The sequence below is a fragment of the Rhinolophus sinicus genome, linkage group LG01 (assembly GCF_036562045.2).
Source record: "Rhinolophus sinicus isolate RSC01 linkage group LG01, ASM3656204v1, whole genome shotgun sequence".
In the NCBI taxonomy this organism is placed as follows: domain Eukaryota; kingdom Metazoa; phylum Chordata; class Mammalia; order Chiroptera; family Rhinolophidae; genus Rhinolophus; species Rhinolophus sinicus.
The window spans coordinates 33,368,054-33,393,473 of record NC_133751.1 but is presented as its reverse complement, the minus strand read 5'-3'; the positions used below and the strand labels follow the sequence as shown (position 1 = coordinate 33,393,473).

Sequence of the window (25,420 nt, the reverse complement as noted above, 5' to 3'; positions counted from 1 at the left end):
GACCAAAGAGAGAGGCCTGAAAGAGATCCTTCCTTCACAGGTCTCAAAAGGAACCAATTTTGCCAACTCCTTGACTTCACATTTCCAGTCTCCAGAAATGTGACAATAGATTTCTGTTGTTTAAACCATCCATTTTGCAGAACTTTGTTATGACAGCCCTAGCAAACTATTATAATACCCACTAGCAATATTTGAGAGTTCCTAGTGGTCCACACACTTGATAACATTTTATATAATTTCGCCCCGTTGGATTAGCAAAAGGTAGTTCTAAAGGTATGAATATCTCCTTGTTGCTTTATTTTGCATATCCTTATTGACTAAAGATGTTGGCCATCTTTTCATATATTCAGTTATCTTTTGTGAAGTGTTTCTTCAAGTCTTTCACCATTTTTTTTTTTTTGACTGGGTTATCCATCTTATTGTTGTTTATTTGTAGGATTATGTATGTATTCTGGATATAAATCCTTTTTGCAATATTCTGAATGTATTCCATAGTGTATGGATTATCCTTTAAGTTGTCTTTTGGTGAGAAAAATCTTTAAAATATTGATGAAATATTATTTATATTTTTTCTTTTATTGTTATTGCTTTTTATATTTTGTCAAATAATTTTTACCTATTAAATACATCAAATTTAACATAAAATTTCATAGTATCATATGCCACTTTTTGTATGATGAGGAGGTAAATTACACAGGGTCACTGCCAAGCCAAATACTGCCTCAATAAAAGTTCACAGTAAGACGTGCCAGAAATTTAAAATATAAAATATATATTTTTTTCATTTCTTGAGAAACTACTTTATGCCTAATACTTGATATTTTATTTTCCAAGTAAATTTAATCTTATACTATAAATAACACAATTAATTTCAAAAATTTAAAGTGACTAAAGTTATGGATGGATTTTGACATAGGTTTCTTCCTTTCTTTTTTTTTTTTTAACTCAGAGGCAGAAAATTTATTCTTTTAAAGCAATTCAACACCATCTTTTTTATGTAAAGTTTTTATAGAGTTTGCCATATGTGACATCAGTGACTAGGATAATGAGAGAACTACTTTTCATCTAAATACAAATTTATAATATTGAAATTTTACTGTGATAAATGTAGTTTGACTATAACATATGAAGAAAAACTCAGGTTTTATGCCTGAATTATTTTTCATTAGTTTATTGAATTATGTTTCCTACCAACCTGTACCAATAAGCAGTTCCAGAACATTTCAAAAAGATAGCAGTATTAGTATAGATGATGTCTCAACACTCAATAGCACAGGTCTTAAGCAAATAATTCAAAGATAAGTCACAATATGTACACTTGTTGAACATAATGAATTTCTTCAAACCCACTGACGTTACTAAGTGGCGATTATTTTATGTTATACAAAATTCTCTTTCTTATTTTGGTGATTTACGTTCACTCTTATGATTGATAGCTTGAGGATATGAAATTAGTCTAAAAGAAGATCTGGCTTCAGATCGGGACTTTGCTCTTACTTTTAGTCATTGAAAGTATCAAATTTGATGCCTCTTTATAAGGTAATGTAAATACAGGCATTTTGGTGCCTAGAAAACAAAGCCTCCATAAACATTTACTATTTTACTTTCACTGGTAGATTAACTCCCTTTTAACTATAGTTCATCAATATAGATAGATAACTTCTACCATAAATAGTATGCTTACAAACTTTTCCTCCTAAAATAACTTTTCCCTACCTCCTTACCTCCCTCTCTACTACCCGCACATGGGCCTTAGCAGTCTCCAGATGATTTTGTTCTTTAAGCCCAGTTTCTCCTAAATAATCTCCTCGGGCTATTTGTCAAACAGGCAGCACACCTGTATTAGACGGGATTGCCCAAAAAGCAAAGTCTGAAATTCGGAGTTCCATTTTGCTAAGGAGTGAAAAACCTACAAAGACAGTAAGGGAAAAGGGAGTAAAGCAGGGAAGGAGGGAGAGCCAGCACAAGAGTGCATGACTAATGCTTATTTAATGCACAACAGATTGCTTGAGCTCATGGGACTGTCTTCTAAGAATACAGACTACTAGTTATAATGATAGTTTGGAAGGAACAGAGAATAATTTATCCAGCTTGATATTCTATTGACAGAACTGCATGTTCTAGGCATTAATTTCCCCTCACTTCAAAATTGTAGGCACTAAGCAGGTCTCCTGACATCTTGGGCATCAACAGGTAAGGCCCGGGACAGGGAATAAGAGGTGTGTGTATGGTGGGGACATGGGGTAAAGCACAGTTTGCTGATATGACTTTATGAAGACCACCCAGCATCAGTTAATGAGCAACAACAATAAGTCTGGAAACAGCAGCCAAAAATGCCAGACAGGTGATGCAGAAAAGATAGCAAGTAGCATAGAAGAAGTATCTGTATAATATTTGAGCAAATTCACATTTTAAAAGGAAGTCATAATATTATAGTTACTTCCAATGCATGAAAAGCTGTGAGGTTTATCTGTCCTGGTCTATATTTCTAGGGATAACCCTTGAAAATAGACATATTTCTCTTCTAAACTGGAATTGTTATATTTCTCCTCAAATAATTTATTTCACCAAAAACAAACAAAAATGTTTGAAACACAAATGCATGAATTCAATAAAGCCCTGTCAAAGTTATCTTCAGCCAGATCTGTTAAATTCTAATTTAGTTTATGTCCTCTGATATACATAAATCTGTTTATAACAATTTAGCAAAAAGTTTGTGCAGCAGTTGACAACACTTGGTGACACAGGCCATTAGGAAGCAAGCATACTCAAAGGTGTCAGTGGGATGATTACAAGACAAGGTAGCTTACAGAGATAGGTAAATCTTAGGGAAGAGCTGGATTTGGGAGAAGATGGTTAGGTCTTAGGCATTTTAACTTTGAACTTATAGGAGAAAATCTGGATGTAAATATCCAGAAGGGAAATATAAATGAATGACTCAGTCTACATAGAAAGATATTTGGATTACAGATGGCGACTTAGAACCACCCATGTTCTAAGTTAAGGCTAAGAAGATGAGTGCTATCTCTATGGGAGAGTAGAAATGGCAAGAGAAGAACTTAAGAAGTGTATTTATTTGGGGACTAGAAAGAACAAGAAAATCAATAATAAAAAAATAATCAAAAAGGTAGTTAACTAATAGAATAGCCACATGAATTAATAAAGGATTTCAGGAAGAAATGATAATCACTTAGGATTCATGTTACGGTGTCAAAAATACTACTATATAAGAGATATTATGTTGTGGTGCACATATTCTTGTGTTTTCTGAAATCAGAACAACCTTTCTTCTTTGAGGTTATCTTAATTGTACATGTCTTAATGGAAAACATTATTTAATCAGAAGAAGTCAGTTAAACCTTATCCCTGCTTTGTGGCTGACTACAATGTGGATAATTAAATGCTCACACCTCCAGGTTTTAGTCTTGAAAAGGTGACCAAATGATCTGGGTATATGGACACTTTCCTGCAGTGTTGGCAATCAGTGCTGTGAGAGTTCAAGAATGGAGACAGTGATAAGTACTCAGTGCCAGTAATGCCAGCAGCAAAATCCCAACCATACTGTCCCTGAGGCATGATATTGGCTCTCTTTCTTGCTATCTAGACGCTCTTGGTAGTTGCCCAATTTCTTAGCCTGGTTCTAGCCTTCTGTTAATATTATGAACTATTACATATCCTTTAAGCAAATTCCTTTTCTGCTTGAGTTTTTAAAAAATATATACTGGAAACTGTTGTAGGGATTCTGTTGAGATAAGATAGACTCCCACCTAAAATTTAATTCTCATGTCAAAATTGATGACACCGCAAGCACACACTCACCAAGGAGATATGAAAAGCTTTATTTACCCACTAAGAGGCTGGCTTAGAAGGACAATGCTGGCTCCCAAGCCAGTCATAAAATGGATTTAGAGAGCTGGGAAAGAAACTGTCTTGACTTTTATGGTGATTAGGGGTGGTTAGCTTGATGAAGGCCCTCAGGTGTGCTGACCTTAGTTGCATGGTCTGACCTTGCAGCTGCCAAAAGAGGCAGCATCTGGGCTTTCTATCAGCTTGCCTAGATGTAGGGTGGAAGAGGAAGGTGAGTGGTGGGGCTTAAAAGCTAACAGCAGTCAAACATCAAAAATGGAGTTAGATTTGTTATCAGAGGAATTATTTTAAGTATCATTTAACCTAGACCAAATCAACTAAACCAAAATTACAATGAACATTTTTTAAGGGAGCAAAACTGTTGCCTCCGTTAAGAAAGACTGAGCACATTTATCTAAAATGTGGTAAAGGGAAAATTCAAGGGCTTTTGAAATAGATGTGAATTAAATTCTGACCCTTCCCTACGTTAGCTAAGTAATCTTATGCTAATCATTGAACCTCTTAAATTTCAGTCTGCTCATCTGTAGAAAAGGTATCCATCAGACTTGACAGGATCATGGGAGCAGATCTTGATTTCAAACGGGATTCACAATAGCATGCATCATTGTGCAATCATTAAGATTGTCATCTCGGGAGTCACAGGGTCTTGGTTAAAAATTCCCCACTCTACCATTTACCAACTCAATAAATTTGGACAAACGATGAAACCTATCTGTCATGCAGAGAGGCCTGCGGGGTCTCTGGTCCCGCTCCCCACATAAGAACGCAGGATATGGTGAGGCCAAAAAGGAACACCCACGGAGCCATAGGTAGGGGAGTCATACCACTATATTCTCTCTGGCGGCACTATACTCTCAATGGAGGCTGGATTCACACTGTCCGCAAACCGCCATCCACACTTGCCAGCCCAGCCACCATCTTCTTGCTAGCCTCCATTCTTTTTCTCTCTTCTCTCTGCTAGCACAGCCACAGCAGTTATATTAGTGGCCAATGGCTCACTGGTTACAGCTGACGACCAACTAGCCACAGCTGATGGCCATCCAATCACATTGATGGCCATTTACTACCTGTCTATGTGAGGCTGAGAGCCTGGAAACTGCTTTCTGGGGCTCTGCCCCCACACTATCAAAGAATCGGTTCCCTCATCTAAAAATAGGGATAGCAATAGTACCATTAAAAGCATTTTGGGGGGAATAAAGGTGATTGTATATTTGGTCCAGAATAAGAATTCACTAAATATCAGCTGTTATCTACCCACCTGTCTTGCGGGAGACCCTGCTCACTGTGCCATGTGTCATGTGGGGCGGCCTGCGGGGTCTCTGTTCCCGCTCCCCACATAAGAACGCAGGATATGGTGAGGCCAAAAGGAACACCCATGGAGCCATAGGTAGGGGAGTCACACCACTATATTCTCGCTGGTGGCATCCACCTCTCGCAATCCGTGCTTGCTAGCTCAGCCACCGTCTTCTTGCTAGCCCCCATTTTCTGCTAGCGTAGCTACAGCATTTATAGTAGTGGCCAATGGCTCACTGGTTACAGCTGATGGCCAACTAGTCCAGCTGATGGCCATTCAATCACAGTTGATGGCCATGTACTACCTGAGCCAGCAACTTTCTATGTGAGGCCGAAAGCCTGGAAACTGCTTTCTGGGGCTCTGTCCCCACACCACCAAATTGATCCAACTCCACCATGCACTCGCAAAGAATGCCTAGTTTACTGAAGCTACTAATAGATATGTAACCAGGTTTTGTATTACACACCACACAGAAAAACTTACTCAACTTGCCTATTTCATGGCTTGCTTCTCCTCTATTATTTTCTTTCTAAGTCATTTGTCTCCTCGCTTTCCCTCTACAAACACTATAATCACCCCATGAATCTAATATAAAAAAACAACAACAAAAAACACCTCTTATCCTCTACTCCAATACCCTAACCAGTCAAATAAAAGCCCAAGGTCATTGCATTGAAAATTGATTATCTTCTAAGATGCTTATAAGAAAGGGTCTTATTTGCTACCACAGCACTAGTGACTTGCCATATTATTAAATCAAGAAAGCATGTCTGTGTAAAAGGGGATAGGTCTCCAAAGATAATAAATATGTCTAAATAGTGCTGCATAGGCATTATTATACTTGCCTCATGAACTTATGGAAAGGATTTAACTAGGTAATTTCTGTAAAGAACTTGCTGTAATACCTTACTCATAATTAATGAAAATTTTGTATTAGTATGTAATTCATATTAGTTACTCCTATTTGTGCTGTAAGAATCTATTCCATATTTCTCAGGATAGTATTTAATCTTATAATGGATTTGATAATTTAAATCCTTTAAAAAATGTTTTACTTTTGAAGCTAGTTTATTTAACTTCTAGTGCCAAATCAAATTTTATGCAATTGAAGGCAAGGTGAAAAAGTAATTCCTTTAAAACCATAGCAGGGCAACTCTGGGCTGATAAAATATACTATTTTTCTGGACTTGTAAACTGTTTATTAATGTTTCAACTTTTTACTTTTAGACCTATGAAATATGAATTAACTTGGAAAAGAGTGATAAAACTATGTTTTTATACCATGGAAAATATTTTAAGATTATAAAATATTTATTTATTTGTCCAATATATATTGTTTTTATTCTTCCCAGAGCTTCTAAGCAAAATTGCAAACAGCATGTTTAACTTGTTAGCCTTTAAATATTTTGAGGGCATCTGTGCTTTAAATATCTGAACAATGTTCAGGAACATTTGGGCGAAAATTTAAAAATAGTATAAGTTCCTCCCCCAATGAAACAAACAAAAAAGACTGTAAGGTTTACACATTTCCTTTTTGAAGGTTTACAGATCTCTACTGTTAATGATGTTGAAACTACATAATCCTAAATAAAATTCTATAGTCACTTTATCTCTCAAAGTACTGTGAAGGATCCTTGCATTACTAACATACAAATATGCACTATTTCATTCACCTCAGGAAGAAAAAATTGATATCAGCACACAAAGCCCTTGGATCAAGCCTGGAGTGCACATACAGAAAGGTTAAAGCTTGAAAACAGATGAGTAAAGGATGAAGTTTGGTTGGCAAGAAACCCATTTCTTGAACATAAATCCAATTACTCTACTGCTGCATTTCTGTACACTCAATGTACTTCAGAATTTTTATCAGGGGAAGAGTACTATATTAAGGCTATTGATAAGGAGGAAGGCGTTTTCTAAGCCTTGTTAAATCTAGATTGAATAACAAAAATTGATAAATACAGGTACAGAAAAGCAAAGCCAAAGAAACTATCTACTGAGCAAGTAATCAACAATGGCAACAAGTGCATATAAATATATTAACACAGTGCAAAAGCAATACAAGAGTCATTACCAAGTGCTGAAGAAATCTGCTAAACACTCAGACATTATTCAGTAAATATTTGTTGAATTTAATTGCATAGATGTCTTCCTAAATTGTTTTGATCCTGATTTGGAAAGTGAGATCTTTTTCCTCATAAATAGGACAGGGGGCGACTCTTGGTGTGATTAATATGGGCCCAGAATAGCCGATGGTTTTTAATTGAGTCTGACTGAAAAATACTTAATGAATCCTAGGCCAAATGTGATACTCTTTTCAATCTCTGCCATCAGTGAAACATCCTTGACCCTAAAGAGAAGATAGATGTCAATCTCCAGTTTAGAGGAAGCAAAATAAATGTATAATCATTATGATATTTCATACACCTGAAACTAATATAAAAAATAAAATAAAATAAAATAAAAAGCAACAGAAAAAAAAAAAAAAATCAAAGTGAGAACTGAAAAGAAGGGAATTTAGCCTGAAAAACAATAACAATTTAGTTGTCAAAATCAAATTGCCATAAGATTTATCAAAATCAAAGCTCTGTCTTCTCTGGTAATGAATGAATGAATACATAAATAAATATCTGTCCATGGACCCTCCATGCAAATTATGCCCTGGACTCATTAAGAACTGCCTCCTTACCATGAGACATGCATTCTGGAGTTCACTTCAGTTTCCATCATGCCTTGTTGTTTTGTACATCACCATTTCACTCGAATATATTGCCTTTGGTTCTACAGGCTTTAATTTTGGTACTGTGCTCCAAAAAATAATTGACCTATAAGCTAATATAATTTTGTTCTTTGTTTCCCGATTCTAAATATTGAGCTTCTACCCAATAACTACACTTCCAATCCAACCATATACCCTGGCTTATTGGATAGTTTTGTACTCCTGACCCCAAATTTCTACCATGATAATCTGCCATACACATGTACATTCTAGGCCTTATTACTGCTCATTCCACCTTCCTCTCCACAGACTTGAGCTTCTCTCTGAATTCCATTTATGTGCTATAAATTCCGAATGGTACATGCATGTTTCTCTGAACCTTAAAATGTCCTGCCTTTAGATTCCCCAGAGCTATCCTCCATATGCTACCTGGAATATCCCTTTCCCAACTTAATATTGTTACTATAACAACATACATTGGCAGAGCTGCCTTCCAAAGGAAGAGTTCTGCCCACTGCAGTTCCTATTTTCTGCCTATAGAAGCTACCAACATTTCTTACGCCTTTTGAACTCTCCTTTATATTCAACTGCAGCCAAACTCTCCACTACAAAGTATTTGGAATTTCAAATCATTTAATTCCAATACTCTCCTACCAGAATTTCCAAAGTCTGTCCCCTATTTTGTATTTTTATATATCTTCATGAGACACAAGTAATTTTCAAAGGTCATCGTTATCTAGTGAAAGTGTTAAGTAGCTCTATTTTGTAGATAACTCACAAAGGATAAATCAAAATACTATCACAGTATAAAGCAGAAATTTCATGAGGTAAATGTCTAGCTGTTTCATCTGAAGAATGATAGGGGTCAGAATTACAATACACTATTTATCACATTTCTTGATTTCTTAGAATTAAATGCAGAATTTCCTCATAGCTTTGGACACTATAGCATTGTATACTTAAATCTTCTTATTTCTTTCAATTATTTTGAGTTACATTAAAATTGTATATGTATTTCAATAATCTATACAAGAGTAGAGCTGACTGAAATAAGGACATTATTTTTGTTTTGAGTTTTCCATTACTATTTTAAATATATATATATATATATATATATATATATAAACATTACCCTTACATATTTTATATATTTTACATAACTTTGAGAAGTCTGAAATAACAATGTTTTATTGCATAGCTTAATGTGAATTCTCTTTATTTTATCTTAAGCAAAATATATGAAGCTAGAAGGATAGAACGTTGTTCTGAAGATTTTGGATTTCCATATCAAATTTATCATACTCCCACAATCATGTTAGAGTTTACATTTTAACTTTACTATGTAATGACTTTATTAATAATTTATAACTTACAAAAAATTAGACATGTAACCTAAAAATCAATGAGTCTTAGTGTATCATAAAAGGAAATATTTGAATTGTATTTGGAAAGTGTGATGAAGGCCATTTTATTATTTGGCAAAATAAATAAACACTTTATTTCATCCATATAAAAAGATAATTTTGAGAATGCATGAAGCATTCATATTTGGTATTTATATTGATGTATGGAACATTTGCAGAAATATAGTTGAACAGATACCTGAATTATAAGTGTTATTGAAATACCTGAAATAATTGGAATATGTAAATACACAGATAGACATACTGTGTGTCTGATTTTAAAATTAATTGGCGAACATTTAAAATAATAAATCCATAGATCCCAGAAACAAATTGAACACAGGAAACTTAGAAGACATTTAAGAGTCAAAATCATGTTTCTGCCAAAACCTAGAACCCTTAAGTGTCGAATTTGGGGACTGCACAGGATATTGAGAACAGGATCAAAAGGTTATTCCCAATATTACAAACATAATAAAATACCCCAATATTAAATGGAGACCTGGCATAACTTTGAGACCTCAAGTAGTTACAGTCTCAATGTAAGGATGAATGAGAAATAAATCCCACTTTGAAGAATAATTAACTGTCATGAATCTGCTATTGAGTTGATAGGGGAAGATATTCCCTGGGAATTTGCAACCACATAATCATCATTTTGAATTGTAACCACATACTCATCATTTTTATATAAATTCACATTAACTATGTGGTCTGGAAAACATCACAGATTTTTATTCAAAGTGATCCCTAGTTGACTAGCAGGACCAAGGCAGATACACTGTAGAGAAACTCTACATCAATCTACTCTTTAAAAGTATTCCACGAAGTTCTAAGGAAAATGGTCAGGCAGCTAACATTCCATTTCTCAAACATTTCATGATACAATGCCAAGTCCATAATCTTATATATAAATAAGATCTAACATTTACCAGACACAGACTATAAAGCAATTATGTATAATGTTTTGAGAAAACAATGATATGGAAACAAATGAAAAGGAAACAAACAAAAAGGAAACAAATCAATTCTGCCAAATAACAAAACCGAACTTCACAAAATAATACAATAATTTAAATTAAAAACTCTATGAATGGATTAAACAACAAATTAAACACAGCAAAAAGAGAATTAATAAAAAATATGATAGCGCAAAAACAATTATGCAGAACACAATCCAAAGAGACAAAGCTAAGAGAAATATGAAAGGTTTCATAAGAAACATCAAGATAGAATTTGGTCTAACATGTCAATTTGGAGTTCCGGAAGGTTATGAAAGACAGAAAACATGAAACTGAGAAGGAAATTGCTAAGTTACTATAATTGTCAACACACACACACACACACACACACACATTAAGTCACAAAATTGCTTGTAAGATAAATGACAAAAATCCTCCAACTGAAACATCATAGTGTAATTACAGAACACCTACATTAACCAAAAAAAAAAGAAAAAGAAAAACTTTTTTTATAAGAGACTAAAAGATTTTAAAGGTAACCAGAACAAACAGTAAATCATCTAGAATAAAACAATTCAACCAATTACTTTTTTCAACAGCCACAATAGAAGCCAGAATACAATGGAATCATTGTTCTATAACTACAAACAAACAAATCTATCACATAGTTCTATGTGATGATGGAAAACAACTACCAGCATAAAACTCTATGCACAGTTGTGAGGAATCACTGAAATGAATTGCTAATATCAATATTCAGTAGTGAAGAGTTTGTTACACCAGCACCTGAGAATGCTTCAGGAAGAGAGCTCTGAACTTTTAGCCCCCTTAAAGTGTTGTCTCAGCTGGCAAAAGCTGCTTTACTGAGGGCACTGCTTTTTTCTCATGCACACCATAGCCAATGACTAATCAATGCTAGGGTTCAAAGGCTTGGTAATCTGTCCAACTAAAAACAACAGCCTTTTCCCCCATGCCTCAATCTTATTTTCTTCCACAAGTGTGAATCCTAAAAATTCTAATAAAATAATTGCATGCTTACCTGTGTATCATAGTTTGTTTCTTGGCCAACTCAACCTGTGACAATTGTGAAATTATAATTCAAAAAAGGATGAAATAAAAACCCATCTCAAAAGAACAAACTGACTGTACCATCAAAAGACATACAATAAAGGAAATTCAAAGCAATGTATTTAGGAAGAGGAAGAAAGTTCTCAGAAGAAAAACTGAAAATTTAAAGATGTCTCATATACGCCCTGCCCCCACACATGCACAGCTTCCCCCATTGTCAACATCTCCCAAGAGAGGGGTACATTTGTTACAAACGATGACTCTACACTGACTTATCATAGTCACCCAAAGTCCACAGTTTACAACTGTTATTTTTGTACATTCTATGGGTCCCTGGGTTTGTACAATGTTTAATGACATGTATTCATCATTATGATATCATATAGAGTATTTTCACTGTCTTAAACATTCTCTGTGCTCTGCATATTCATTTCTCCACCCCACTCCAAACCTTTGGTAACCACTGTTCTTGTTACTATCTCCATAGTTTTGCCTTTTCCAAAATGTCATACAGTTGGAATTACACAGTGTGTAGCCTTTCCAGATTGGCTTCTTTCACTTAGAAATAATGCATTTAAGATTTCTCCCATGGCTTGGCAGCTCATTTATTTTTAGAAATTTCCGTTTCAGAAATTTTCATATATTTTTAGCACTGAATAATATTCCATTGTCTGGCTGTACCACAGTTTTTTATTCATTCTCCAACTAAAGGATAGCTTGGTTGCTTCCAAATTTTGGCAATTCTGAATAAAGCTGCTATAAATATCCATGTGCAAAACATAAGTTTTCAACTCCTTGGAGTAAATATTAAGGAGCAAGATTGCTGCGTCCTGTGTAAGCATGTGTTTTGTTTTGTAAGACACCTCCAGACTGTCTTCCCCAGTGGCTGTACCATTTTGCATTCTGACCAGCAATGAATGAAAGCACCACATCCTCAGCAGCATGTGGTATGATCAACACATAAATCATTATTCCGTTATTCTGGAGCATAAAGTATGTCCAGCTAAGATGCCAACACAGAGACAAATTTTAGATTTCCACATGGTGTGCTGTGGGGCAAAATATAATTGTACCATAAATACCTCCTAAAATGTAACAATTGATGGTAGCTCAAATATTATTTTCTCTGATGGTTTAAACATACACTTTCTGCCTAATGTAGCCTTAACCTTATTCAATGTCTACACTATAGTTATGTCTCTATTTCTTAAATCCCCGTGTTGTCTCTCTGTCATTAAAGGAAGTTCCCCCAAGTCAAGTGTCATCTCTTTATACTGACTGGATTGAAACTGTCCTGTACTTTTGTGGACCAGAAAAACTCCTCAGATTATTTACTTCTTCTTAATATGAGTTTGCACTGCTTATTTAAATGGTAAAAAAGTAATTAAAAACTGAAAACTTAAATAATGGCTTTTGGAGATGGGTGAAAGTTTTGTTACTGTTAAATGTAAGCACACTAACCATATTTGTGCCAGGCACTCAGCTGGACACTGATAATACAGGAGTGAATAAACATAGTCCCTACTATTTTATTTTAACAGTTCCAGATTGTGAATAAATCTGGGGATAGAACTGCCTAAGAGTGAATACCAGAAATAAATATTCCCACAAATTCATCAAACCTGGAAGGATGCTTACCTAAGGAAGCCTAGCATACCAAAAATGTTTTCTAAACTATCCTAAATAATAACATGGAAAATGGAACCAAGTTTCCTAAATACAGAGCAAAGTGAAAGCAAAGGGTAAGTACTGAGTAGTGTGTTTCCTGTAGTTGATGAAGATCAAATTAATGAGGGCCCAGTAGTATTTCTGAATTTAAGCAAAAAACTGTTTTTAATGTGGTAATCCCCAACATGCTCTAGGGCCAACATGGTGGATTAAAGGAATAATTCAGCTCTCAACTCTATTTCAGATATCATCAAGTGTTTTACAATTTCTTATATTTGTTTGGTGCAAAGCATTTGAGCATTTTGCTATATGCAGAGCCATGTAAGGCATAAAAAAAAGAGAGCCTACCCCTTAAGATGCATTTATTCAAGTTTAGAAGATCTGATGCCCCACAATGGGAGTATATAGTGTTTTTTTTGTTTGTTTGTTTGTTTGTTTGTTTGATTTAGAGCCAAAAAGGATAAATTGTGAAGACCTAGTGAGGCATCCTGAACGCAGCTCCTAAATAGGACTTACTGATTTTAAAAGTCTAGGTTCATGGAGGGAATAAAACCACCAAATAGTTGAACAAGAAGAGGAAAATGATGCCTTTTGATGAATGAGAGAAAGAAACTTGACTCTCCATTAGTATTGAATGCTATAGGACAAAGGTTTCGAGTAATTTGTGGATCACCAGATCATGGAATGAAGCACTTTTCAGAAGGATCTTTAAGGAGATGGATGGGCTATTTCTACAGTGAATGTTCAGCCAAGTCCATGGCCTTGAAAGTTAGAGAAAAGCCACCAGTAGCTGAACTGGGCAAGGGGCAGCAGAGAAGCCAGCATTGCTCAGTGGTTAGGGCTGAAAGATGAGTTATTATCAAACATGACTCAGCTTATTTTACTTAGCATAATGTCCTCCAGATTCATCCATGCTATCACATATGGCAGTATTTCTCTCTTTCTCAGGGCTAAACAATATTCTATTATGTGTGTGTGTGTGTGTGTGTGTGTGTGTGTGCGCGTGTGTGTATTTTTTTCTTTATCCATTAATGGACACTTAGGTTATACCTGTGTCTTGGTTATTGTGAATAATGCTGCAATAATTATGAGAATGAAGATATCTTTTCAAAACCCTTATTTCAATTATTTTGGATATATACCCAGGAGTGAGATTGCTGGATCATACGGTATTTCTACTTTCAGTTTTTTCAGGAATCTTTACACTATTTTTCATAGCAGTTGCATCATTTTACATTATCACCAACAGTGCACAAGGATGATTTTTTTTATGTCAGATCCTCTTATACTAATGTATTTCTAATGAAATTAAACACTGAGTAAAAGCATCAGTATTAAAATTTAAATATGCAATGTCTACATTTTCTTAAAGTACAAACTAATTAGCTTACTAAGAAGAAAAGCACTCAAGCCAGTCAGCATTTATATGAGGATCTGGAAGGTTTCAGGCATGATGATCAGCAATTAACCATGACTGTATATATATGAATTCTGGACTCTACTCTGTTCCATTCATCTATTTGATGCTGATACCATGCTGTTTTGATTATGGTAGCTTTATAATAATTATCAATATAAAGTAGTGTTAGTCTTCCAACATTGTCCTTTTTCAAAATCAAAATTGCTTTGGCTATTCTAGGACCTTTGGATTTTCAGATGAACTTTATCATCAGTTTTCCAATCTCTGCAAAAAATATCTTGCTGGGATTTTGATTAACATTAGTCTGAACATAGAGGTCAGTTTGGAAAGAACTTGCATCCAAAAATAGTCATCCAGTTGTTTCAATTAATTTCGGTTTTCTCTCATTTATCTGAACTAGTTATTATAGATTTTATTGTACGGGTTTTACACATCTTTTGTCACACTTATCGTTAAGTAGTTCATTTTTTGGATGCTATAAAAATGTCATTGATTTTTAAATGTTAATTTCTGATTGTTCATTGCTGATATGTAGATACACAATTAATTATTTTATATTAATCTGATATCCTATAATCATGCTAACCTCACTTAGTTCTAGTGACTTTTTGTAGATTGTATCAGATTTTCTACAAAGATCTTGCTTTTAACTCCAGCCAACCCACTCTCCAAGTCAATGATCAAATGAGTTACAGGTGTCGCACGAGACATGTGCTCAAATATTATCAGTAGTCTCTGGCCTCATTCACACCTTTTTGTGTTTAATATACAAAACTATTTTGTTTTTAGATTGATATAACTCTTAAGCACTTAATTTCCAACCTTATTTCTAGTTTTACTTTGTTCCAAAGAACCAATGATAAATCTCACTTCTCTGGTTCCTAACATTATTCAATTTGTTAATGTCATTCAACATCCAGCTTAATTCATTTTTATGCCAGTTCTGGGTAATAATTCCTAGTCAGCTTCTTATCTCTGTTTTTGTTGTTGTTGTTTGTTTTATTTTGTTTTTAGAGAGCTTGCTTTTGCCCTTAAAGGGAAACTTGAAAAATCTAACCCACATTAGGCCAAACAAAATACTCTCAACGTTTTTACAATATTTAATTGACCCTATTTATGAGTTAGTTGTCTCAGAAATAATCTGCCTTTACTCACATGAACTATCATTAACTAGAAAGTGAAGGCAATTTGGCATCAATATCTCCTGCTTTGTGACTTTCTGGAGTTTATCAGGATTATTCAGTTAACTAGGCAGGTGTTCTCTTTCTCACTACTGTTTAGCTTTTGTTCTGAAAATAGGTGATTGGTCAACATTTCTAGATAGAAAATATTGATTTTTTTCAGTTCCCCGTTGAGTTATTGGCAAGATTAAATACAAATAAGCCTTAAAGAACGAGAGCATGAGAGGATAATAGATGAAAGACCCACAGGAGTATTAAAACAAATGAGAGGTCATCTATTGGAAAAGAGAAAAACTAAGCGTATATAAAACATCATGGTTGGTATTGAAAAAAGAGATATTGGAACCCAATTTACACAAAAGTTAAAGGCAAGGAATCCATGTAAGATTGTAAAGAATGAGGATGAAAGTCACACAATAATCTAAATTTAAACTGTAAGACAATATAGGAATGTAATCAAAGTTTTATGACAAACATTAATTTCAGTGCTTTGCAGATAAATGCTTCTCTGAACTAAATTCATGAATGTATGTAAGGGTGTAAAGCAATGAAAAGAAGCAGGAAAGTAAGATCCATAGTTAGAAGAAAAATCCACCAATCTACATTAACCCAGAAATTACATAGATGATAAAATTAGTACATAAAGACTTTAATCATTATTATAACTGTATTCCATATGTTCAAGGAGCTAATGGAAAGATTGAATATGTTAAGTGGAGACATGGAAGGTATATACCATATTTTATGAAATGGAACTTCTATATACGAAAAATGCTATGCCCAAGATGCATACTGAGAGGAATTAACAGTAGATTAGACAAATATTAGTGAACTTGAGGGCACAGCAACAAAAACTATCAAAAATGAAACAGAGAAAAAAAGCACTCAAAATAAGCAACCAAAAACAGAACCTCAGTGATCTTTGAGACATCAAAAAGCTAAATATATGTGCTATTGAAATCTTCAAAGAAGAGGTAAAGGGAAAAACAAACAAACAAACAAAAATTGAAGAAATACTCAATTTTTTTTTTTCAAATGTGGTGAAAACTAGTGCAAGAAACAAGAAGAAAACTATATTAAGGCATATCATAATCAAATTTCTCATATATATATATATATATATATACACACACACACACACACACACACACACACACATATATAATCTATATACTAACTTCCTTCTCTCTTGCCTGAAATATTGGCCATTACCAATCATTCTTGGTATATGGTTTTGTGTATTCGTAGTATAACTGGTTGCTCCATACCGTGCATTGCACAGGATGTGAAAAGGTAATTTGAAAGAAATAGGAAATGTTTCCTTATTTTTAAAATTATTCAAGAATGTTTAATATTTTTATACTAATTCATCTTCTGTATGTTCATAATTTTATTTATTTGTGACATTTGGGTTGTTTCCAGTTGGGAGCTATTATAAATAAAGCTGCATTTATACAAGTCTTGTGTTTTATTTTGCCATTATAAACACCTAGGTGTTGAATGAATATGAAATATGATAATTGTAGGTTCTCATTTAAACAAACAAACAAACAAACAAAACTGCCAACCTGTTTTCTAAATGGACTCTTCATCTGGGTTCAGTTCTAGTGACTAAATTCTCATCCCCATGCTTGTTTAAGTACTATACTTTCTTCTACAACTAAAAATATTTTAGCTGTATTACAGAATTGTACACCTGAAATCTCTGCAACTTTACTAACAATTGTTACCCCAATAAACTTTAATTAAAAAAAAAGTATATATATATACATATATATTAGCTTTATTGAGATAAACTTAACTTATAAAATTGTAAGATAGTTAAAGTGTACATTGTTGTGATTTGATATATGTATACATTGTGAAAGAATTCCCTCCATCTAGTTAATTTTTACAAAGTTTGCACTCTTTTACCAACCTCTCCTTCCAGCTTTGGTATTCTCTCTCAAAATTGCTTTGACTATCATAGGTCTTTTGAGGTTCCATACAAATTTTAGGATTTTTTTTTTCTATTTCTAGTATTGTTTTTTTCCCACTTAATAGTGTAACCAATATATGTCCCCTTAGATTTAATTTTTTCATAAACATAAGTTTAAATTTTTGCATAATGGTCCATCTTACTTAAATTGTCTTTATTAATGTAAATGCATGTTTCTAAAGTCTCAATATAATGACTATTCTGAAAAATAGCCTTTACTATTGTTTCACTGCATTTTTGTTTATTTCATTAGGATAGGATTTTAGAAGATAAATTAATGAGTTAAGGAATGTAAACAATTTTAAGACAGAACCATCTTACAAAATGTTTCTCCAAATAACCTACTGACTTGAGAAATAACTGTTCCCATTCTGGAAAATTTACATTGGTCATGCTTTCAAATCATTCCAACATAATATTGTATAGATTTTCTGTCTGTTCCTCTGAGATAACCGATAAACATCTTCTCTAACAAATTCCATGTAAGTCTTTCCACCCTACTAGAAACTATTGAAGAGAGGCTAGACAAAAGGCCAATAAATGTGGAAAAGCTGTGGTTCTTGGCAGTATAATTACAACTGGATTCCAGCACATTAAAACTAAAATCCCACTTTTCCAAAGTTTTATAGGTTTTCAGGCATTGTCGTATTATATTTACCTATTAAGTCCATATTACACTAGTGTAGCTGGAATAAATTTTATAGCTCTCAATTTAAAAAAAATCATCTGGGTAGCTGAAAATTATAAAAATACTGTTATATATAAATTACACTGCTACAAAATATAGTAACTGCTATATCACAAAGGCAATACAAATTGATGTATTAATATGAAGTATCAAAGTTCATGTAAATAAACAAGTAAGTCTGGCAGTAGAGATACAATGAATCAGGAGCATTTTCAAGTGATCACCTGAAATGTAGGAGGCAAAGGAATGATATGGATTATTCTGGTTGGAGCCAAAAGTCATCAGCTAGTGAAAACCCAAGGTGAGGAAGAGAGAAACAAAACAAAATGTAGTTAGTTATAGAAGAAGCTAGTAGCAAAGAGAATCCAGGAAACACCAACATTCAAGAGGGACCAGGAGCATAACAGCAGCAATGGAGACCAAAGATAAACCCTGGAGTTAGAAAGAAAACCTAGAACTTATAATGGGCATGGCTGGTTATTTACACAGAATGCATCTCTCCTTTCTATCAAAATTGTGCTTTTGGTCTTAGTAATCATCTTTCCTTCCTAGGAAGCCCTGTGTTGTCAGGGGAATCTATCCCAAGCACAATCTTCAGGTCTGAGCCCTGATTACAAACAGTTATTAATTCCTTTCCTTGACTTTGCGTTAGAGTAACCTGTTTGCTTTTCTGTGGTTTTGATGGTGGTTGTCTTTAATAGCAATGCCCAGGGTCTGTGCAAGAGATTATGCTTTGTTTTCACATAAGGAATTTACTTGAGGTTTAACATGAAATCATACAAAAGAGATTCGTATAAATTCAAATCCATGTTGAGTCACAAGACAGAGAGCAAAAGGCAAAGTAAAAACAAAGAAAATGAATTGGCAGCTATATACAGTTGGACACCATTGTGTCTTGTACAGTAGAAAGTATTTTACAAAATGATCATCTTACATCAAGAGACGACCAAACTTTAGTGTCGTCCTAAAGATGGGTTACTTTGGCATCTCCTCCTGCATTCTCCCTAATGTCCTCCTTTTGTGAGGCTGGTAATAGTTTTGGTGATTGCCACCTTGAGACACCTTGCCATAAGTGCTCTGTTGGCCACTGCATATCCCTGTCCATATGCATAGTTCCCATAGTTATACCCAGTATGATCATAGACACTGTAGTTTTGATCACCACCATAGGCACAACTGTAATTCCTATATCCTTGATCATAATAGTTATTAAATCCTTGCTTCCAGTTTTGACCCTGACCTTGGTCATGACCCCTAGTACCACCTCCTCCACCAGCTGCAGCACCTCTTCCTCCTTTCTGCTGTTGCTGTTCCTGCCTGTTTATCTCTTTGGGTTGTGAAACTTGGATTTCACACTTCCCAGAACCACCAATTTGATAGCTGCTTCCTAACAATTTCTTTACTGGCTCTTCATCTGCATGTGTGATGAAACAAAATCCTCTTCTTTCATCTGTTTTTGTATCCATGGGAAGTTCAATATTTTCAATCTCTCCAAAGCCTCCAAATATTCTTTAATTTGTTCTTCAGAAGCATATGGGCTCAACCCACCCACAAAAAACTGTTGGAGTAGTTCCTTCTCTTTTAAAGCGTTGACCCTTTTGGGGTCTATCAATTGGCCATCCAGTTTGTGTTTCTTATCAACACTAGCAACCTCTTTAAAAAGCACAAATCCAAATCCTCTTTATCTTCCGGGAACTAGATATGTTTTAACTGTGTAGTCTACAACTTTCCCAAATAGAGACAAAAATTCAGTCGAATCTCTGTTGCTTATTTCCCAGCTGAAGCCTCCAATAAATGTTTTACTGTCATCTGGCTGATTCTTGACGGCGCTGATCTTGAATCCTTCTGTGAAATCCTCTTTGTTGCTATTACTCATTCAAGCCCTGGATGGTGGCAGAGTTGTGGCTATGGGGCGCTGGCACGCAGCCGGGTGGCGCATTGTGTGGAGCCGGATTTCAAATGTCAGCAGAAGAGCCCAGAGACTGTTTGAAATGGTGGAGCTCTGAAAAAATACCAATTTGGGACTCAGCACCAATTAAGTCCATCAGAATTTCTGAATGTGAGAATGGGAAATGGGAATTTAAAAACAAACAAAAACTCTCCAGATGAATCTACAGAGAGAGTTAAGAACAACTTCTGTAATGTGGAACATCATCCCTTTTTATAGAGATTGGTTTAGAAAATGACATATCACCCAAATTAGCCAAAAATTACAAAGGAAAATGACTGGTAGGTGGAGAAAAACAAAAGTTCTGTGTCAGGAGAAACATCCTCTAGAGCCAGGCTGTCCAATGTAGCATCCACTCGCCACACGTGGCTATTGAGTACTTGAAATGTGGCTAGTACAACTAAGAAATGGAATTTTAAAATTCATTTAATTTTGATTAATTTTAATTTAAGAACTGACCCAATTTCATTATTGGAAACCTTTTAAATCTATTTTTTAAAAATTTGTAATGTGAATCTACTCTCTCAACTCCACATTTTATGAAATACACACCAAATGCTTCTAAAGAAAATTCAGTGTCCAAATTGAGATGTTCAACACAAATCAGATTTCCAAGATTTAATATGAATTAGAAAATGTAAAATATCTCAATAATGTACTTATGTAAATTATATGCTGGAATAGAACATATTTTTTTAATATATTGAGTTAAAGAAGATATATAACATTAAAGTGAATTTCACCTGGTTCTATTCACTTTTTAAACATGGTGTTTATTGTCTATTACATTTTAAATTATATATGTAGCTTTCATTATATTTACTGGACATAACTGGCTAGATTTGAATGAAGTTAAGGCTATCAGTATGAGAATAAAAACACAGACACTGGGAAAGCCAAGCTGAGGACACAGAAATGGAAAAAGAGGCATGGTGGAAATCCGCTGATTTTTCCAGGCTGCCAGACATTTTCAGTCATTTCATCATCCTTCCTATATTAATTTTCTATTGCTCATTAACAAAGTATTCCAAACTCAATGATTAAAAACAATAGGCAATTATTATTTTACAGTTTCTGTGGGGCAGGAATCTATATGTGACTTACACAGGTGCTTCTGCTTCAAGGTCTCTCACAAGGCTGTAATCAGGGAGTCAGCCAGGGCTATGATCTCATCTAGTGGTTCGACTGGGGGAGGATCTGCTTTCAAGATCACACATGTGATGCTGCCAGGATTTAGTTCCTCGCAGGCTGTTGGACAACAGCCTCAGTACCTCACTGCCTGCTGGCCAGAGGCCACCCTCAGTTCCTTGACACATGAGCCTTTCTATAGGAGAGCTCCACAACATGGCATCTGGTTTCCTCAAGTAAGACAGAAAACCCAAGATGATAGCCATTACTATATTTCCCTGAAAATAAAACCAGGTCTTATATTAATGTTTGCTCTAAAAGACGCATTAGGACTTGTTGTCAGGGGTTGCTTTATTTTGTCATGTACAACGATCTTCATTTATTCATATACAACCATCCACATTTATTGATTTACTCATGTACAGACATCTACATTTATTCAAATACAGTAATGTCATCTTCTTCTGGAACATAGTCATAACTATCCAAACCTTGAATTCTGGCTTGAATTTCTTGTGACTCCATTTCCTAAGAGATTGGCCCCAATCTCTCATGTCCAGCAATAGATCTCTCCTTAAAGGAGCACTTCTTGTCTATGTAGCCCGCTTGTAGTGCACTGGTAACACAGCTGTCAGTGATTTTATCCTATGAATTCTTCACCCAAGTCACAACCTCTTGCAGGCTAGGCTTCACCAAGTTTCCACTCTGACTTCTCTCCATTATGTTTTCAGTGTAGTCATTGATTTCCACGTGCAAATGGTTCTTGAATGGCTTGTTTATTGCAATTTCAAGAGTCTGGAGATAGGCAGTCATTCCGGAGGGAATCATTATTTGATCTACTCTCTCTGCAAGAAAGTTCTTCATGTCTTTAGTGCAGTGAGTGCTGGCTGAGTCCCACACTAGCAGACCTCTTTGGCCACCTCCCAAAAAAAGTGGCAGCATTAAATAGACCCACTTCCTTATAACTGTTTAAGTGCACCAGGCTTTTTCGGTTTCAAGAACATAAATGCCTGAAACACTTTCAATCTTATCTTTCTTGCCCTTAGTAATGATTAGAGGTGGAGCTTTCTTTCCATCCAGATGAATTGCCAAAATACAGGTAATACATGCACTTTTGTAACCAGTGGAAGGAATGTAGATTGACGAGGCGCCCCTCTGATCAATTGTCATTTGAGATTCTTGGCCCATAAACACTGCAGTTTCATCCATAGCAATCATGTTGGAGAATTGGTATTTAGAAAAGTTGATGCCATCAACAAAGGATTTGAATGCAAGTGCACATTTAATAACTTCAGTATCTTCCAGCTTGAACAGTGTCGTCAATCTTAGAAACAGTTTGTATCACTGAAGGAAACCATCCAGACAATCTTGTGATGCTTTGAATTCTTCTGGGGATATGTCTAACTGTGGTGCCATTGCAAGGGCAAATGCTTGAATATGAGCCCTGCACACAACCAAAGCCTTTGCTCTCCTGTCAGCAATCCATTCATAGATGTCTTCCAGCTCAGGAAATAATGGTTGCTGGCCTGATCCACACTTTCACTTCTTCGTATTTCCCTGATCCACCTGTTGACTAAGGTTATGGAACTCTGCTCGCCATTTTCGGACCATTCAGAGATCCAACTTCTTCTTTTTGCAGAAAGCCATAAGATTCTTGCCCCAGGAGTCCTACGGGATTCCTTTCTTGTACTCGATGGAATAGCTCTTTCTTTTTGCACTCATCTTGTCTGGAGGTCAAAATATTATTCCCTTTAAATCTATCATTAAACCAAGTGTTAACTGAAGACTTAGGAGATGGGAGTGGCAACAAAAATGATGATAGTTAAGAATGATGGTCTACACAAAATCGACGAAAAATTGCAGGCACGAAAATTCAGAAAACATTTCTTTATTTTACACAGTGCATTGAGTATGTTTGTTACAAGACATGATGTAATGAACTATGAACATTCATATTAGACACAACCATGTCCATTTGTTATCAAGTGCGCACGTTATGCATGCATTGTGTCTGTACTCCAATCCGTCATTCGACAATAATTCTTGAGTTCATCTATTTACATAGGCATTTACCTTTTGTCCAAAGGTGCCCACTTGTTGCTTGGGTATTTACAAATACTTAATTATAATTTGTATTACCATGTTTCCCCGAAAATGAGACCTAGCCGGACCATCAGCTCTAATGCGTCTTTTGGAGCAAAAATTAATATAAGACCACGTCTTGTATTATATAAGACCCGGTCCTATATTATAGTAGTAAAATAAGACATGGGCTTAAATTAATTTTTGCTTCAAAAGACGCATTAGAGCTGATTGTCTGGCTAGGTTTCATTTTCAGGGAAACACAGTATCATTTATTTTAAGTACTAATGCCAATAATATTATTTATTTATATTTAGTCATATATTAATATTACTATTTTATAATTCAATATGTCCATCATGTGTTGTAATGGACGTACTAAATGCATCTATCTGGCTGACGATCTTAACTGGGGCTTATTTTTGGGGTAGGGCTTATATTACAAGAATCCTGAAAATCACACTAAGGCTTATTTTCTGATTAGGTCTCATTTCAGGGAAATACGGTATCTTCTTATAACCTAATCGCTGAAGCCAATTACTTTTGCCATATATAATTTATTTAAAGTGAGTCATAAGGTGCAGCCCATACTAAAGGAAAGTGATTATATAACAACAGTGTGGGTATTGTTGTGGAAAAAGCAGCAAGGACCAAGAGACTCAAGCGGCTTGCAGAGATCAGGGAGAAGACAGCTTTATTATGCCAGCCAGCTCAGCGGGTTTGTTCCCAAAGACTGAGCACTAACTGGGGTCGGGTGCTTTGTTTTATAGGGTTAGGCCTCCGGGTTGGGGGGCGAATCTGGCCGGGGTGCTGGGGAGGTCCGTCCCTAGCAGCTGTGATTGCTAAACATTGTTTTAACGGGGAGGCCTCTAACTATGGTGCCCGCCAGAGACTGCTCCCGATTCGTATCGGAGGAGGAGGGGGATTGAGCTCCTAGCCCTGCCCGCAGGAAAAAAACATCCTGACAGTATTAGGAGGTAAAAAATCATCAGAGACCAACTTAAAAGTTGCCTACTTCTCTTCTGTATGCATTCCTTCCCCAGCCTCAGGGGTAATCACTACTGTGGTAGCATGAGGTTGGTAAATATTATTCATAGGCAAGTATTTTACTTTTACCTCAATAATGAATTAATAAATAATACATATTATTGGCTTTTAAAATATTATATTATATATATATAGATATAGATATAGATATAGATATAGATATAGATATAGATAGATAGATAGATATAGATAGATATATAAATAAATAAATACATACATAGATACATATATATGTATATATACATATATATATATATGTATATACACTTGCTTTCCTCCCTCAACATTATAGTATAGTTATATCTACATTGATGTTGATACTGTATGATATATTTCATATAATTTACTTGCTATATAATATTTTACTGTATAAATAAGTCACAATTTATGTAGTCACCTACCAAAGAATATTTAGAGGTGGTGATTGTTTCTTCACATTTATTCTATTACAAACACTGCTGCATTAGATAGTGTTTAAAAGTGTGCATACATGGGAGAGTCTCGATAGACTTAGGATTACTGGGATGAAAGTATATGCAACTTCAATTTATTAGATATTGCAAAATTGCTTCCCTAATGTTATACTAATCTGTGGTTTTGCCAGCAAAGTACAAGTATAATAGTTGATGTTTCACTAGCACTTAAAATTTATTGGATTTAACTACATTTTTCCATTTTGATGGTGATAAAATCACATTTCATTATGATTTTAATTTGTATCTCCCTGATTACTCATGAGGTTGTATATATTCAACTTACTTGTAAATGTGAATTTTAGCATTCAGATTCCCTTCTCTGTGACTTGTTTATATACTTTGTAACTTTTCTAATCAGTTCTTTCTTTCTTTTTTTTTTTTTTTTTTAATTTAGTCACGGGAGCTTTCTATGTATTCTTGATACAAACACTTTATTCAATATGTGGGTAAAAATATTTCTTTTCAATATATTGCATGTCTTATTTCAACAA

The 25,420-nt window shown here is 34.8% G+C and overlaps 1 long non-coding RNA gene and 1 pseudogene across 8 annotated transcripts in view; both read right to left on the bottom strand.

Annotated features, from left to right (window-relative positions):
• Positions 1-25,420, bottom strand: part of LOC109449577 (uncharacterized) — a 473,005-nt gene that overhangs the window by 105,996 nt on the left and 341,589 nt on the right. The window lies entirely within an intron of this gene.
• Positions 19,224-20,124, bottom strand: LOC109449059 (heterogeneous nuclear ribonucleoprotein D-like; annotated as a pseudogene).